Source organism: Delphinapterus leucas, chromosome 13 (genome assembly GCF_059928025.1).
Source record: "Delphinapterus leucas isolate spDelLeu-1000000601 "Yukka" chromosome 13, BTC_Dleu_Yukka2, whole genome shotgun sequence".
In the NCBI taxonomy this organism is placed as follows: Eukaryota; Metazoa; Chordata; class Mammalia; order Artiodactyla; family Monodontidae; genus Delphinapterus; species Delphinapterus leucas.
Genome location: NC_143141.1, coordinates 37,714,488 through 37,728,305, shown reverse-complemented (window position 1 = coordinate 37,728,305; position 13,818 = coordinate 37,714,488).

Sequence of the window (13,818 nt, the reverse complement as noted above, 5' to 3'; positions counted from 1 at the left end):
AAGTCAAACTCATAGAAACAGAGAGTTGAAAAGTGGTTGCCAGGGTCTGGGGGCAGTGGGGGGATGGAGGAAATAGGGAGAGATTGGTAAAAGGTTACAAACTTTCTGCTATAAGATGAATACGGTCCATGGATCTCATGTAAAACATGGTGACCATAGTTGATAATACTACATGTTTAACTCAAATTTGCTAAGCAAGTAGAACTTAAATGTTCTTACACACAGACACACACACACACAAAGACAAATATGTGAGGTGATAGACATGTTAATTAACTGGACGGGGGAATCCTTTCACCATATATACATATATCAAATCTCCATGATGTGCACTTTAAATATCTTACAATTTTATTTGTCAAGTATACTTTAATAAAGCTGAAATTTAAAAAAAAAAGAAATGAAATTCTTACCTGAATTATATGTTACTTAACATATAAGCCAAGGGTGATGGCTTCACTCTTCTAGTAAAGTACTGGCAACATGAGAAAAGTATTGTGCTTTCATTGTTGTGGCCTTCCCTGCTCTCTTTAAATGAAGCATACCATAACAATGAAATAAAATCAGAATTTCCTACTTCATTTTACTCATCATTTGTCATTTCTCTCCAGAAAAGGAAAAAAAAAGGTGTCCCTTTAAGTATAATTAAAGTTTCAAAAATGTGTAACAGTTTCCTAGACAGTATTACACACAGTTCACTTTCTAAAGTGACCACGATTTTAGTTATCCCTGAAGTGTGGTCCTAATAATTAATAAACCAGATGTTTTCATGGCAATAATTCAGAATATGATGAATTGGGTAAGTTAGGCAATATATTTTAACTAAAACCACTTTGGATTTGACAAGGAATTCAAACTTTTCAACTGTGGTCTGTAACTGCACAGGCAGCTTGTAAAAAGAATAATCACTTCAACTTTTTCAACTTCCTGAAATCACTCAAAATAGAGTGGTTCAGGATTGTTTCATTTGGAAGAAATAAGTCCTAAAACACAGTGTGCTGCAGTATATTTTAATTATTGGTTTCAATTCCCAAAGTTCTAGATTTTCTTAACCATTCTTTATGCATTTATTGTCAAAATATGCATGATCTTAAAATTTTTATTTGCAACTTTTATCAAGAAATTATCTGATTTATTTATGTTGGTCTGTGATTTCATGAAACACCCTCAAATTCGGTTCAAGTCTGTATTAGGGTTCAAATGACATGTTTTTAACAATTCTGGAGGCCAGAAGTGCATTTCTCTTTAGATGCTTTTTCCAGTCGATGTTATTATTGGTTTGAGATAACATAACATCTTTTGTTTTCCGAGTCTGTTCCTTTCAGTGAAATCTATTTCTTTTGCACGGTTTTAAAACAAAAGATAAACATCCCCTATGAGACACTGGAAGGAGAGGCAATTAATGTGAATTTGATGAAACATAATGTACTGGACAGATAGTAAAAAGGCTATGCTTGTTGACTAGTTTTGTATTTAAATAATGGTCTTCTTTTGGCACTTAATGTATATTTGTTCACAATAAACATAATTTATGAATATTTTAACACATGTGTACTCAGTGGGGTGGATTATCATACTGATATAAATAGAATTAATGAGCAGTCAACCTGCCACATGTCATGACATATGACTGGGCAGCTAGCACAGAAATCATTCTCGCAGTTTCATAATAAAGCTTTTTTCTCAGTTTAACTTTTTAAAACTACTAACGGTCTTTATTTTCCCTTTATTTTGGAGTATGGTTCACCAAATGGGACACAGAATTCAGACTTTCCTACAAGAGTCTCCTTTTTGACATTCAAAAACTATTTTCTTGCCTTCTTTAAGAATAAATAAATGTATTTGAACAAAAAACCCCATTAGACCAAATTTCAGAGAATTGGTCATAGATAATAATTTTACTTATTTCTGCCAGAAAAAAATCGGTAGATTTCTTCTTTTCATTTTGTGGCGAGGGTATGATCATGCCCAATGGCTGCTAGCAGAACAAAAACTTTCTAAATGCCTCTAAATTCTAAAACAAATCTTCTGACCATATCGCCTGGATAAAATTATCCTGAAGTTATCCTGAAATATCCTTAGCCGGTTATTTGCTTTTCTTGCACACAAAACAACAATCTGTTAAGCGTGCCTAATAAGATTTTTATTTTTAAGGAATAAACCCAGGGGTCTAAAGCCACCTCTTCAAGCAGTAGATACGGGGATGAACACGGGCATGCAAAATCTCCAGTTCGGCCAGACTTCACTTGACTAAGAATTATTTTCATGAGAATGCAAATTGAAATTTAAGACTCACCTTTGTTTCCTTTTATTATTTTTATAGCTTGATTATGGGTCAAAAATGGAAAAAAATTAAACTAACACATAGACTGCATTGCCCGGATGATCTGGCAGGAGGGAAACCTTGGCAAAGATATTATACCATGACTCCTTAGAGACACAGATGGCAGGGTTGCCGCCTTTATTCACTCCTCTTATCTTTCATTTTCCAAGGGAATATTCCAAGCTTTTTGCTACCACCAATCCTCCACTCCTACCTTCACACTTAAAAACACTGTCTCCCCAAACCACAGCTGTGTCCTAAAACAGGCAAGCCCCAGGATGCTTTAGGAAAATGACAGAATGTGACACCATGCTCCTGGTCATCTGTTAGAGGAGGGAAAGGCACTAGATGGGGATGGGGGCTGATGAACTTTCCTAGAGTGACTCCCTTGGGGAAATCCAGCACTTTCACCGGCAAAGAAAATGGGCACCACCTAGTGCTTTTTTGATGCAAAGGCTGTTTGTGCTGGTGTGGTGTGTGTTGGGTGGCTGACCTTTACAAATGCAAAAGAAAGGAGTCAGTTGGCGTCAACCTCTAGGCCAAAACAAATAAGTAAAAGAAAGGAAAAAGAGAAAAGTAAAAAAGCAAGCAATAATCTTAAGACAAATTAATTCAGTGCTTCCAAATCACGGATTTCTTTGGGGTTATTTTCTTTTTCCTTTTTTTTTTTTTTAAACAACTGTTGGTCTGTTCATGAGAAATAACACTTTTACCTACTAAGATGCTAATGCTAATTTTCCCTGTATCATTTTTTGCCTCTTCATTTGGTCCACAACTGACTTGTAAAAATTTCTAAGAATTTTCATTTCATCCCAAGTGACAAAGCAGAGCAAGCCGTTTCCCCCCTCCCCAAACCTATTCTAAGAAGGAGCCTGTCTGGAGTTCTCCTAACACAACAAATAGCATTTATGAAAAATGGTTTGTAGCACAAAATCTTTTGCAATGCAATAAGATCAAGTGAACCCTCATGCCTCTAGGAAAAAGCCTAGGAAGTTTTATCTGATTGGCAAAATGGGCCCAGATATGAGTTCAAGGATTGAGTACACTTTGATGAAATTTCACAGCAATGAAGTCTGATTATCTGAATGATTGCTTAAGCCCTTTAAAAAATAACTCAGAGAAACACTAGATTTTTTTTGTTCGGAAAACAGATGGTCCTGTAAGGAACAGGAGAATACCTATTCCATACTGTTTGCTTTTTCTATAATACTTTACTTAGAATTACTCTTACCACTGTTGGCTTTAAGAAAAAACAATAATGATTTCTCTGTTGCTAAAAGGTGGAATGTTCTGCCTTTCTGATAAAATTAGAAACCTAAGTGTAGGTAGGGTGGAGGGTAGGAACAGGGAAAATGAGTAACCTGTGACACATAACCAGATTAACAAGGGCCTGCTACACATCCAGGAACTAACTAGCTGACTTTGAACTCATTAGGGACCTGCTTATTCAATATGCTGTCCAACAGAATCCAGACATAAAACAGCCTTCAAAGAAACAGATAAAAATGATTATAACTCCTTTCAGTTAACAGCTCAGTGTCTGTGCTAAGCAACCTGGATAGAAAGAAGTGAAGAATGCAAACCCCAAGATACTGAACTTTTCTCCTTTGCCTACAGCAAAATTCTCCCCTTAGAAGATGCTGATAGCACTACTTAGATCCAGCACTTGACAACTGTATTGTGAACTAAGTTAAAAAGTCTAAAGCACACTCATATCTTCAGCCATTTTGTTGCTGTAGTTTAGGTTATTAGATGTTATTTACCGAAACAAATTTTAAAATGTATACTAAAGAGGGGGAAAAAAGTCTTAAAATGGGCTTCTTCTACAAGCAGCAAGAAAAAATAAAATGAACTGATCTCTTTAGGATTTCACTGGCACAAAATATACATCCTTAGGTTTATAACTAAATAGGAGATCTTGTCTTGACAAGTTTAAGATGCACATGAATTGATTAACTTAAGCCATGGGGTGTGTCTGAGCCTGTGCTTTGCCAAATATGTACCCACAGGATAATGGAAGGAAGTGGCTGTCTTAATCACCTTTTAAATGAAAGCAGTACTAGGTTCTACATTCAAAATGAATTCTTCAACCCAATATCACCACCATTCTTGTCAGCCTCTTAAAAAAAAAAAAACTTGCTTTTTTTCCCTCCCTCCTTCACCATCTGTCCCAGCCCCCCGCCTCCTTTTCCCTCCTGCCTGCTTTCCCTGAATGCTATAGTTCACAGTGAAACCCTCTGGTAATGACAGCCCTGAAGTGATAATGTACTTTCCTGCCTTCCCGTTAACAGTAGCACTTGATCCCGCCATGGGTGCCAGCTCAGAGGCAGAAGGATCCTTTCATATTTCCAAGAGGTAAAAGGGACCAGTTCGATTTACTGACTTGACTAACTCAGCAGTTTCACTAAGTTCTGGCACAAAAATTGATGTTTTATTAAAGAAGAAGAAAAGAAAAGTAGGAGGAAGAGAAAAAGAAAAGAAGGGGAAGGGAGGAGAATCAGTCTCTGTTTTTGCTCAATATTGTGTCAGTGAAACCAAATAATAGTGTTTTTTTCCTTCTCCCTGGGATTCACGGGAACACTCCACACAGCAAATAAGGAGTTAAGGTGAGTAATAGCAAACAAAACCATGAGAGAAGACAAAGGATGTCTTCCTGCAGTGATGTGGGCTCTCTGTGGAACAAGGGATGGTCACTGTGTGATAATACATGATCCTCTCACTCCCCTCTGATGGGAGGGGGCTGTGGACCCAAGAGTGGCCTTGGCGCACGTGGCCCAGTGGCATCTGAGCGCTGCGTCAGTCCAACTGCTCAGCGCACAAGGGTGGCCCACTGTCCTCGCTCCCGTTTCTAATGGATGGCGCATCATTGTGCTGAGGTAACCAAACTGAAAACAGTCAACAGTTCTAACCAAATACCTGTTATTTTAAGAATAAGAGCAGAGTGATTTCTTAACTGTGAAGAACACAGGAGACACTATTTGTGGTAGTTTAAATAAAACTGATTTTCCTTGCCTCAGGACCCAGATCACTCAATGTGCTCCTAGTGTGTCTAGCTTGGGTAAATGTACAATACAGAAAACAGTCATATCTGTTCATCTGAAGACACTTTGTTTGCTAATGTCAGTTTCATAAGTTCAAGCCCACTGGGGAAAGGGAGGAGGGAGCCTGTGGACAGAGGCAGGAAAGAAGGGACATTGTTTTGAGTGCCTATTATGTCGTAGGCATAGTTCCATGCTCTTTTCCATATAACAAGCCAATGAGTTAGGTATCTGAAGCCAAGCTTGTCTTGCCTATGTTTCTCCATTGTACCAATGGCCAAAACTCAGTGAGAGATACATTTTGTAATATAACCCGATACACACATACATTACTAAAACAAAGTTTCATGAAACAATATTTACCTTTATACACGCAATTTACTCTGATTTTATTCATCCTGTTCTATTATAGTTCAATTCTTGAAAATTCTGTGGCAACTCCACTCAACTGGTCTCACCAACTAGTAGTGTTGCATGAGCTACTATGTGATAAATGCTGCACTACACCGTGCTGTCCTTCGAAAATTTTAAAATGTTTGAATTGATATGAGTATGGTGACCAAACATATACTTGCAGGTAATGTATAGAAAGTTCCATCAGTATGATTCAAGTTTTCAAGTTTTTCATCTAAAAACTGAGAGTTATAATATTTATCCCCTAAAACTCTTGTGAAGTTTAATTTGTTGGTAGTGTTAATTTGCTTCTCAAAGAGTCTATTACTTAGTATAAAAACAATTCAAACTTGAGATGGTAAGTTTTTTTGGCAAGAAAATCCATAAAAAGGAATTATTACTATTATCATTGCTATGGTTAATAATCAATGTAAATTTACTACCTGCCAACCATTGCTTCATGAGCTTTAAAGATGGCAACTCATTTAATTCTATCACTTTTATGAAGTAAATACTATTACTTCCACTTTATAGCCAGAATTCCTTTATCTTCTTTATCACAAATTTGTCTTTCTAAAATGTTATTATATATCTCAGAAGATGAATGAGATTGTAACTATGACTCAAGGAATCTTCATTTCTATGGTTTGTTTAGATGAAATATAAAAGCCTATATCATCTGGTTGGCTTGATGAATAATTGGCCTTTTGCTTGTTTGTTTTTCTTCTTTTAATTGGCTTTTTAATAATAAGTCATGGAATTAAAAAAATATTTGCAGAAAACTTCCAGACTATATGATAATTGATTAGAATGTATTTGCCTTTAAGTAACACAGAGTCTCTGTCATAAGGGTCTGCAATATCTGAAAGTCCAAGGGCAATTCCATAGGGCTGCTTGGTTCAGCAGCTCATCACTGCCAATGAGGATGCAGAGTCTTCCCATCTTCCTACCCTCCCATCCCTCACCAGATTTGCCTTTACAAAGCAGCACAGTTCCAGGTGTCATATCCAGACTCCACAGTGATGAAATGAAAGGTCTCTTTCTCAGGAGTGAATTAAATGCTCTTTATATCCTAATCAGCACTTTTCTTTAGTGCTAAAGCTAAAAATAAGCTTCACGTGGATTCCTAAACCAGTCACTGGCAAGGGAAATGGGACCACCATGATGGGATTAGGAAAGCGCTACTCTCTGGAAGTAGAGGTGAGGTTGCCTGCCCTGAACCACACGGGTCTGTGGACAAGGAAGGTGGTATCTTGTGAAAAATATATACTGAGTAAGTAGTTCTGATGTAATGATAAAAAATGTTTAGAAAGAAAGATTTGGCAAAATATAAAGTAGAACCATTCCCCATTATCTAACAAATTTAATGTTTCATAAAAATGAGCAAATTTAAGAACAAGGAAACATATTTATAAAGAATCCAGTATATATTTCTGTTTGCTCTTAAATTAACAGAATCTGATGTTTTCACTACCAGGAAGAAGAAAACTAGGTAGGCTAATAAAACAAACATCTGAAAAATATTAGTGCTCGTGAAAATAAATGAATACCCTCCTATTTAGTACAATGAGGGCAAGTTGGCATTTGCCAACAACTACAAGGTAAAATGTTACTACTTTCTGGCTGGATCTGTTCTAATTATTTAACATCATTTCCTAAGTGAAAATTTAGTTTTGTTTTTTTTAAAAGGTTATACTTCATTTATAGGTATTATAAAATATTGGCTATATTCCCTGTGTTGTACAATATATCCATGCAGATTATTTTATACATAATAGTTCGTACCTCTTTACCCCCACCTTCATACTGCCCCTCCCCCCCTTCCCTCTCCCCACTGGTAACCACTAGTTTGTTCTCTATATCTGTGAGTCTGCTTCTTTTTGTGTTATATTCACTAGTTTCTTGTATTTTTTAGATTCCACATATAAGTGATACCATGGGCAGAAGAACTGAATAGACATTTTTCCAAGGAAAAATGCAGATGGCCAACAAGCACATGAAAAGATGTTCAACACTGCTAACCATCAGGGAAATGCAAATCAAAACCACAGTGAGATGTCACCTCACACCATTCAGAATGGCTCTCATCAAAAAGAACACAAATAACAAACGTTGGCAAAGATGTGGAGAAAAGGGTGCCCTTGTATACTGTTGGTGGGAATGTAAATTGGTGCAGTCACTATGGAAAACAATATGGAGGTTGCTCAAAAAACTAAAAATAGAACTACCATATGATCCAGCAATTCCACTCCTGGGTATGTAACCGAAAAAAACAAAAACACTAATTCGAAAAGATACATGCACTCCAATATTCATAGCAGCCCTATTTATAATAGCCAAGATATGGAAGCAACCCAAGTGTCCATCAACAGATGAATGGTTAAAGATGATGTGGCACATATATACACACACACACACACTGGAATACTACTCAGCCATAGAAAAGAATGAAATTTTGCCGTTTGCAGCAACATGGATGGACTTGGAGGGTATTACGCTAAGTGAAATAAGTCAGACAGAGTTGGTTGTGGTTTTAAAAACCATTCATGTGAAAATATATAGACTAATAATGTTTTACTAAGTTTTAACAGGACCTGCAGTTTCCCATGTTTAGGTTGAGTTTTTCTTGCTATCTTTTTGCTTCTGGGCAATCTGTTCCCCTGTCAAAAACAAATTGTTTTTTATTCTTTTAACTTTTTATTTTGACATAATTTCAGACTCACAGAAAAGAACTGCAAGACTGGCTCAAAGAATTCTTGTATAACGTTCATCCACATTCCCCAAATGTTAGTGTTTTACCACATTTGCTTTATCTCTGTTGTGGGTGCATACAGACACATGTCCAGGTACAAACACATATGTATATGCCTTATGTGTACATATATGTGATGTGTGTGTATGCACACAAATGTTTTCTGAATCATTTGAGAATAAGTTACATATGTGATCCTCCTTGAGCCCTAAATACCATATGTGTATGCATAATAAAGGACATCTTCCCACAAAACTATATGCAATTATCAAAATCAGAAAATTAACATTAATACAATACTATTATCTAATTTATAGATTTGATTCAGATTTTACTAAGTATCCCCATAATGTTTTTATGACCAAAAAAATCATAGATCATGCACTGCATCCAGGTGTCTTCTCCTTTATTCTGAAAGAGCTCCTTAGTCTTTTCCTTGGCAAATTGCCTTTACTATTGGTCTTTAGCAAAATATAATTAAGAGAGCAAACATAATTCTGAAGCCAATGGATGTGTATGGATGGTCGCTTGGGATCTGTGCTGCCTTTGCAGCCTTCCTTTAGCAGGGGTGGTTAGTGCGAGTATATTTTCACTGTTCTCTTAGAAATCTGGACCTGCACCATAGAATCTAAAGGACAAACTAGCGAACCACGTGATCCATTACCTTGTAACTAATCAATTCACCTGTTGCCCCAGAATAGCTACAAGAGTATCCCAAAACACCTAAAACTTTCCTAATTTTTTAAAAAGAAAAAAAAAGGAAGACACTATAGGAAAAAAACAAAAAAACAAAAAAAACCTTACAAAAACATTCATTTCAATAACTGCATGCCTGGGTGCAATCCATAGAAGTTCTTCAATCTAAATAATTACAATAGAGGTGTTTATAATTGGTTAAAAGTTCATTATTTCTGAGCTAATGTGCAGAATTTGGTTTATGAGTATAAGAATAAAGACATTCAGATCAGTTCTCTTATCTTTTTATTAACATTTGAATTAGCATACAAAAAATTCATATATTTAAAAGTCCACTAAAGCCTAAGAAGCTCATTTTCTTACACAGTGCACTTCGATGGTTTAAAATGTTCAGTCTCTGAGACTGTATCTATATAGCAGCAAGCAGATACTTTAGGAATAATTGGTTCCGAAACAGCATGGGCAAGAGCGTCTTTTACATATTTCTTTTTTTCTGGAAGGCTCCAGTGAAATATTTCCTGAAATTTTTTCAAACCAAAGTATTCTATTACACGAAAGAGAAGTTACTTGCCAACATGACTATTTGCCATCATGTTTTAGCCAAATTTCTAACTGATCCTTTTCTTTCCTGTCTTATGAAAAAGAAGGACGAAGTCACAGTGAGGAAGAGAATATTCCCAAACAGGCTGGGTGAGGGCATCTTAATCTCCAGCTGGGGCTACAAAGCACTTTGCTTCATTCAAAAACCACTTATTCCAGTTGATTTTTTTATATCTATCTTAAAAATAGGGCAGTGCCCCTGAAGTAGGATTAGTAGCAACAAACTCTTACCCTCTTCTCAGCAGTGAAAACAAATTATAAGCCTTTTTTTTTTTTTTTTTCCCCACTACAGAGTTGTGATACAACAGCAGGGAGGGATCATTTGTTCACTTGAGTTCAAGATTATACTCAAGTCTGATCGCAAAAGCCCATTCATATGGAAGAAGAGACAAAAGACTTAGTACTCTCTGGGTAGAGTGTCAGAGGCTCAATGTTTACAAGAAGAAATTGAAGGGAAGATTAGAGAATAATTTTCTCCTAGGGATGATGATAGCTTAGGGGTCTTTTGTAGGGAAAGTCCTTTGCTAGGATTAAAGACAGGATTATTGGCAGGGAGTTGAGAAAATGAAATGGAGAGCCTCTTAAAAAAAAAATCCAGGGAGTTTGTGAAATGTGAATTCTAAGGAAATGGGTAGTACTTAAGAAGAAAAGAATAAACTCAGGCTCATTTTTTCAAGTGATGATACTATAAGTGCGTCACAAAATGATGGAACTGCCAATGCCTCCTGAGGAAAAACAAGACACCAATAGTATGGTTACTGGGGTCAGCTTTTAAGCAGAGGCACATGTTCAAGAAAATCCTAATGAGGAAAAAATCAATCTAAACTACAGATTAAGTTATGGCTATATCAGAGCTAAAGAACAATAGTAATTAGAAACTGTACTAATGTTATGTTACTCTTTTTTCACAGAAAAAAATCATTTATTTATTTTTTTTTAAATTTTATTTCATATTGAAGCAGAGTTGATTCACAATATTGTGTTAGTTTTAGGTGTACAGCAAAGTGATTCCGTCATACATATACATTTATCTATTCTTTTTCAGATTCTCTTCCCATATAGGTCATAACAGAATATCGAGTAGAGTTCCCTGTGCTATACAGTAAGTCCTTGTTGATTATTTTATGTATAGTAGTGTGTATATGTTAATCCCAAACTCCTAATTTATCTCTCCCTCCCCCACCTTTCCCCTTTGGTAACCATAAGTTTGTTTTCTAACAAACTTTTCTATTACTCTTTTAATCTAATTTCAAAAATTTGATGTTAGCTTAAGTCATACTTTTAGCAGTACTGTTACGTATAAAAATGTTTGAGCTTAGCACCTTATGCTAAATTCAGTACTTGTAAATTTAAAGTATACAAAATGAAAAGTTTCATTTGGAAGCAATAACTATTGAGTAATTCTGAACTTGACACTCACTATTCCTAAGATTACATTGGTTTCCCAATTACCTACAAAATAAAAATCAAATTTCTTATCTTGATATATCAACTAGAGTTTTAGCAGGAAAGAGCTGGGAACTTAAAGATAATTCATTAAAGGGACTATTTATGGAGGTGTGGGCAATTAGGGGACTCAGAGTGATGCTGAAACACTCAGTAACTACCAACAACTAGAAGCCTGAAGGGGCTTCTAGAGCTGAAGGGGCAAGTAGTGGGAGAAATAAGGTTATCATAACCTTTGAAGAGTTGAAGCCATGGAAGAGGATCTAGGCAAAGATCCATCCATTGTTCCCAACTGTGGATGCACATTGGAGTTTTAAGAATTACTGACACCTGGGTCCCATCCCCAGAGATTGTGATTTAATGTATCTGGATGTAGCCAGGGCATTAGGTTTTCAAAAACCTCATAGGTAATTCTAATGTATAACCAAAGTAGAGAACCACTGTCAAAGAGGGGTGGATGCAGCCAGTGCCAGAATGGAGGGACCTGGAAAGAGAGAAAGAAAAAATACCCTAAACCCTGCCACTTACAGAGAGAGTGGTCTTCATAGCATCAGTAGAAATCACCCAGGAGTTTGGTAGGAATGCAGAATTATAGACTCCACCTCAGACCTAGTGAATCAGAATTTGCATTTCAAAAAGATCCCCAGGTAATTTGTATGCATATTGAAGTCTGACAAGCTCTGCTCTAACCTATTTCTTTTTTTGTTTTTCATTATCCTACTGGTGCCTTCCATTAATCTAACCCCCACGGAAGCCAGAGGGCCAGGGAGCCTACATGATTCAATCATATGGGTTAGTCTCCCAAGGACACAGAACAGGGCAAAAAAGTGCAGAGAGATTGAATCTGGGGAAAAAAACAGAATTAGATCTGGCCAAAATAACATTTTTTTCTTTATCCCACAGCTTACCCCACATGTTTTCTTATAGGAGTTTTATGATTTCAGGTTTTATGTTCAAATCTTTAATCCATTTTGAGTTGATTTTTGTGTATGGTGTATGATAGGGGCCCAGTTTCATTCTTTTGCATGAGAATATACTGTTTTCCCAGCACCGTTTATTAAAGACAGTATCTTTTCCCCAGTGTATATTTTTTGCTCCTTTTCCATAACTTAATTAAATATGCATGGGTTTATTTCTGGGCTCTCTATTCTGTTCCATTGAACTATGTGTCTGTTTTTATGCCAATACCATACTGGTTTGACTACTACAGCTTTGCAATATAGTTTGAAATCAAGAAGTATGGTGCCTTCAGCTTTGTTTTCTTTCTCAAAAGTTCTATATGTTGATTGTGGTAGTGATTACATGAGTCTATACACTTGTCAAAATTCATAGAACTATACACCAAAAACAGTGAATTTTACTCTATGTAAATATAAAAATAAATGAAGAAAAATGTTGGAAATAAAATACCAGACCACAATAACATCATCTTCATTTCCTATAGCTGTTGTAGCAAATTAGCACAAAGTTGGTGACTTAAAACAACATATATGTACTCTCTCATAGTTCTGGAAGCCAAAAGTCCAAAATCAGTCTTACAGGGCTAAAATCAAGGCATAGGCAGGACCACACTCCCTCTGGAGATTAGAGGAGGACCCGTTCCTTGCCTCTTCCCACTATTGGCACTGCTTGTTTCCTTGACATGTGGCTGCATCACTCCAATCTCTACCTCCACAGTCACACTGCCTTCTCCTCTTCTGTCTGTGTGAAGTCTCCCTTTGTATCACTTTATCATAACACTTGTTTTATTTAATTTTTATTGAAGTATAGTTGTGATTGCATTTGGGCCCACATAAATAATCTGAAATAATCTCCCTATCTCAAGTTCCTTAAATTAATCTTATCTGCAAAATCTTTGCCATATAAAGTAATATTCACTGATTCCAGGGATTAGGATGTTGACATTTTGGAGAGGGGAGCCATTATGCAGCTTCCACAACCATATGGAATGGGAGTGGTCTACAAAGGAAACTTTTAGTGTATTTACAGTGTTCAGTTTCTTAAGGTAAATGATCAAAACATTGGTGTTTAGCTTTTGAGTGGCAGAAAACAAGAAGAAATGAGGCCACTTCCAGCTTAGTGAGTAGTTTGGAGAAGTAGGAAAGTATATGGCAAATTCAGATTGTGGTGAATAGACCCAAATGGTTAGAATATGGATTGGTTGGAGCATATTGTGATAAAGCTTTAAAAGATAGGTTGTAGCTAAATAAGAGAGCACCTTAATTCCCTTACATCATTTTTAAGGTCTTAGGGAGCCAATGAATGTCTTTGAGCCCATGGGAACCAAACCAGTGTATTTATTACAAAAACATACAAAGTATGATAACATTTATTATGTGTCAAGAATGATTTAAGTACTTTAAATATCTGAAACATTTTATCCTTATAACAACCCATGTGATGGATACCTCTATCATTACTATTTTACAAATGAGAAAACTGAGGCACAGAAATGTCAAGTAATTTCCCAAGGTCATCTAGCTAGTGAGTCACAGAATCAGGACTTGAAGCCAGGAAGACAGCCTCCAGAGTCCTTACTTTAACTATTTACTCTTACTAAGGGAGAGAAA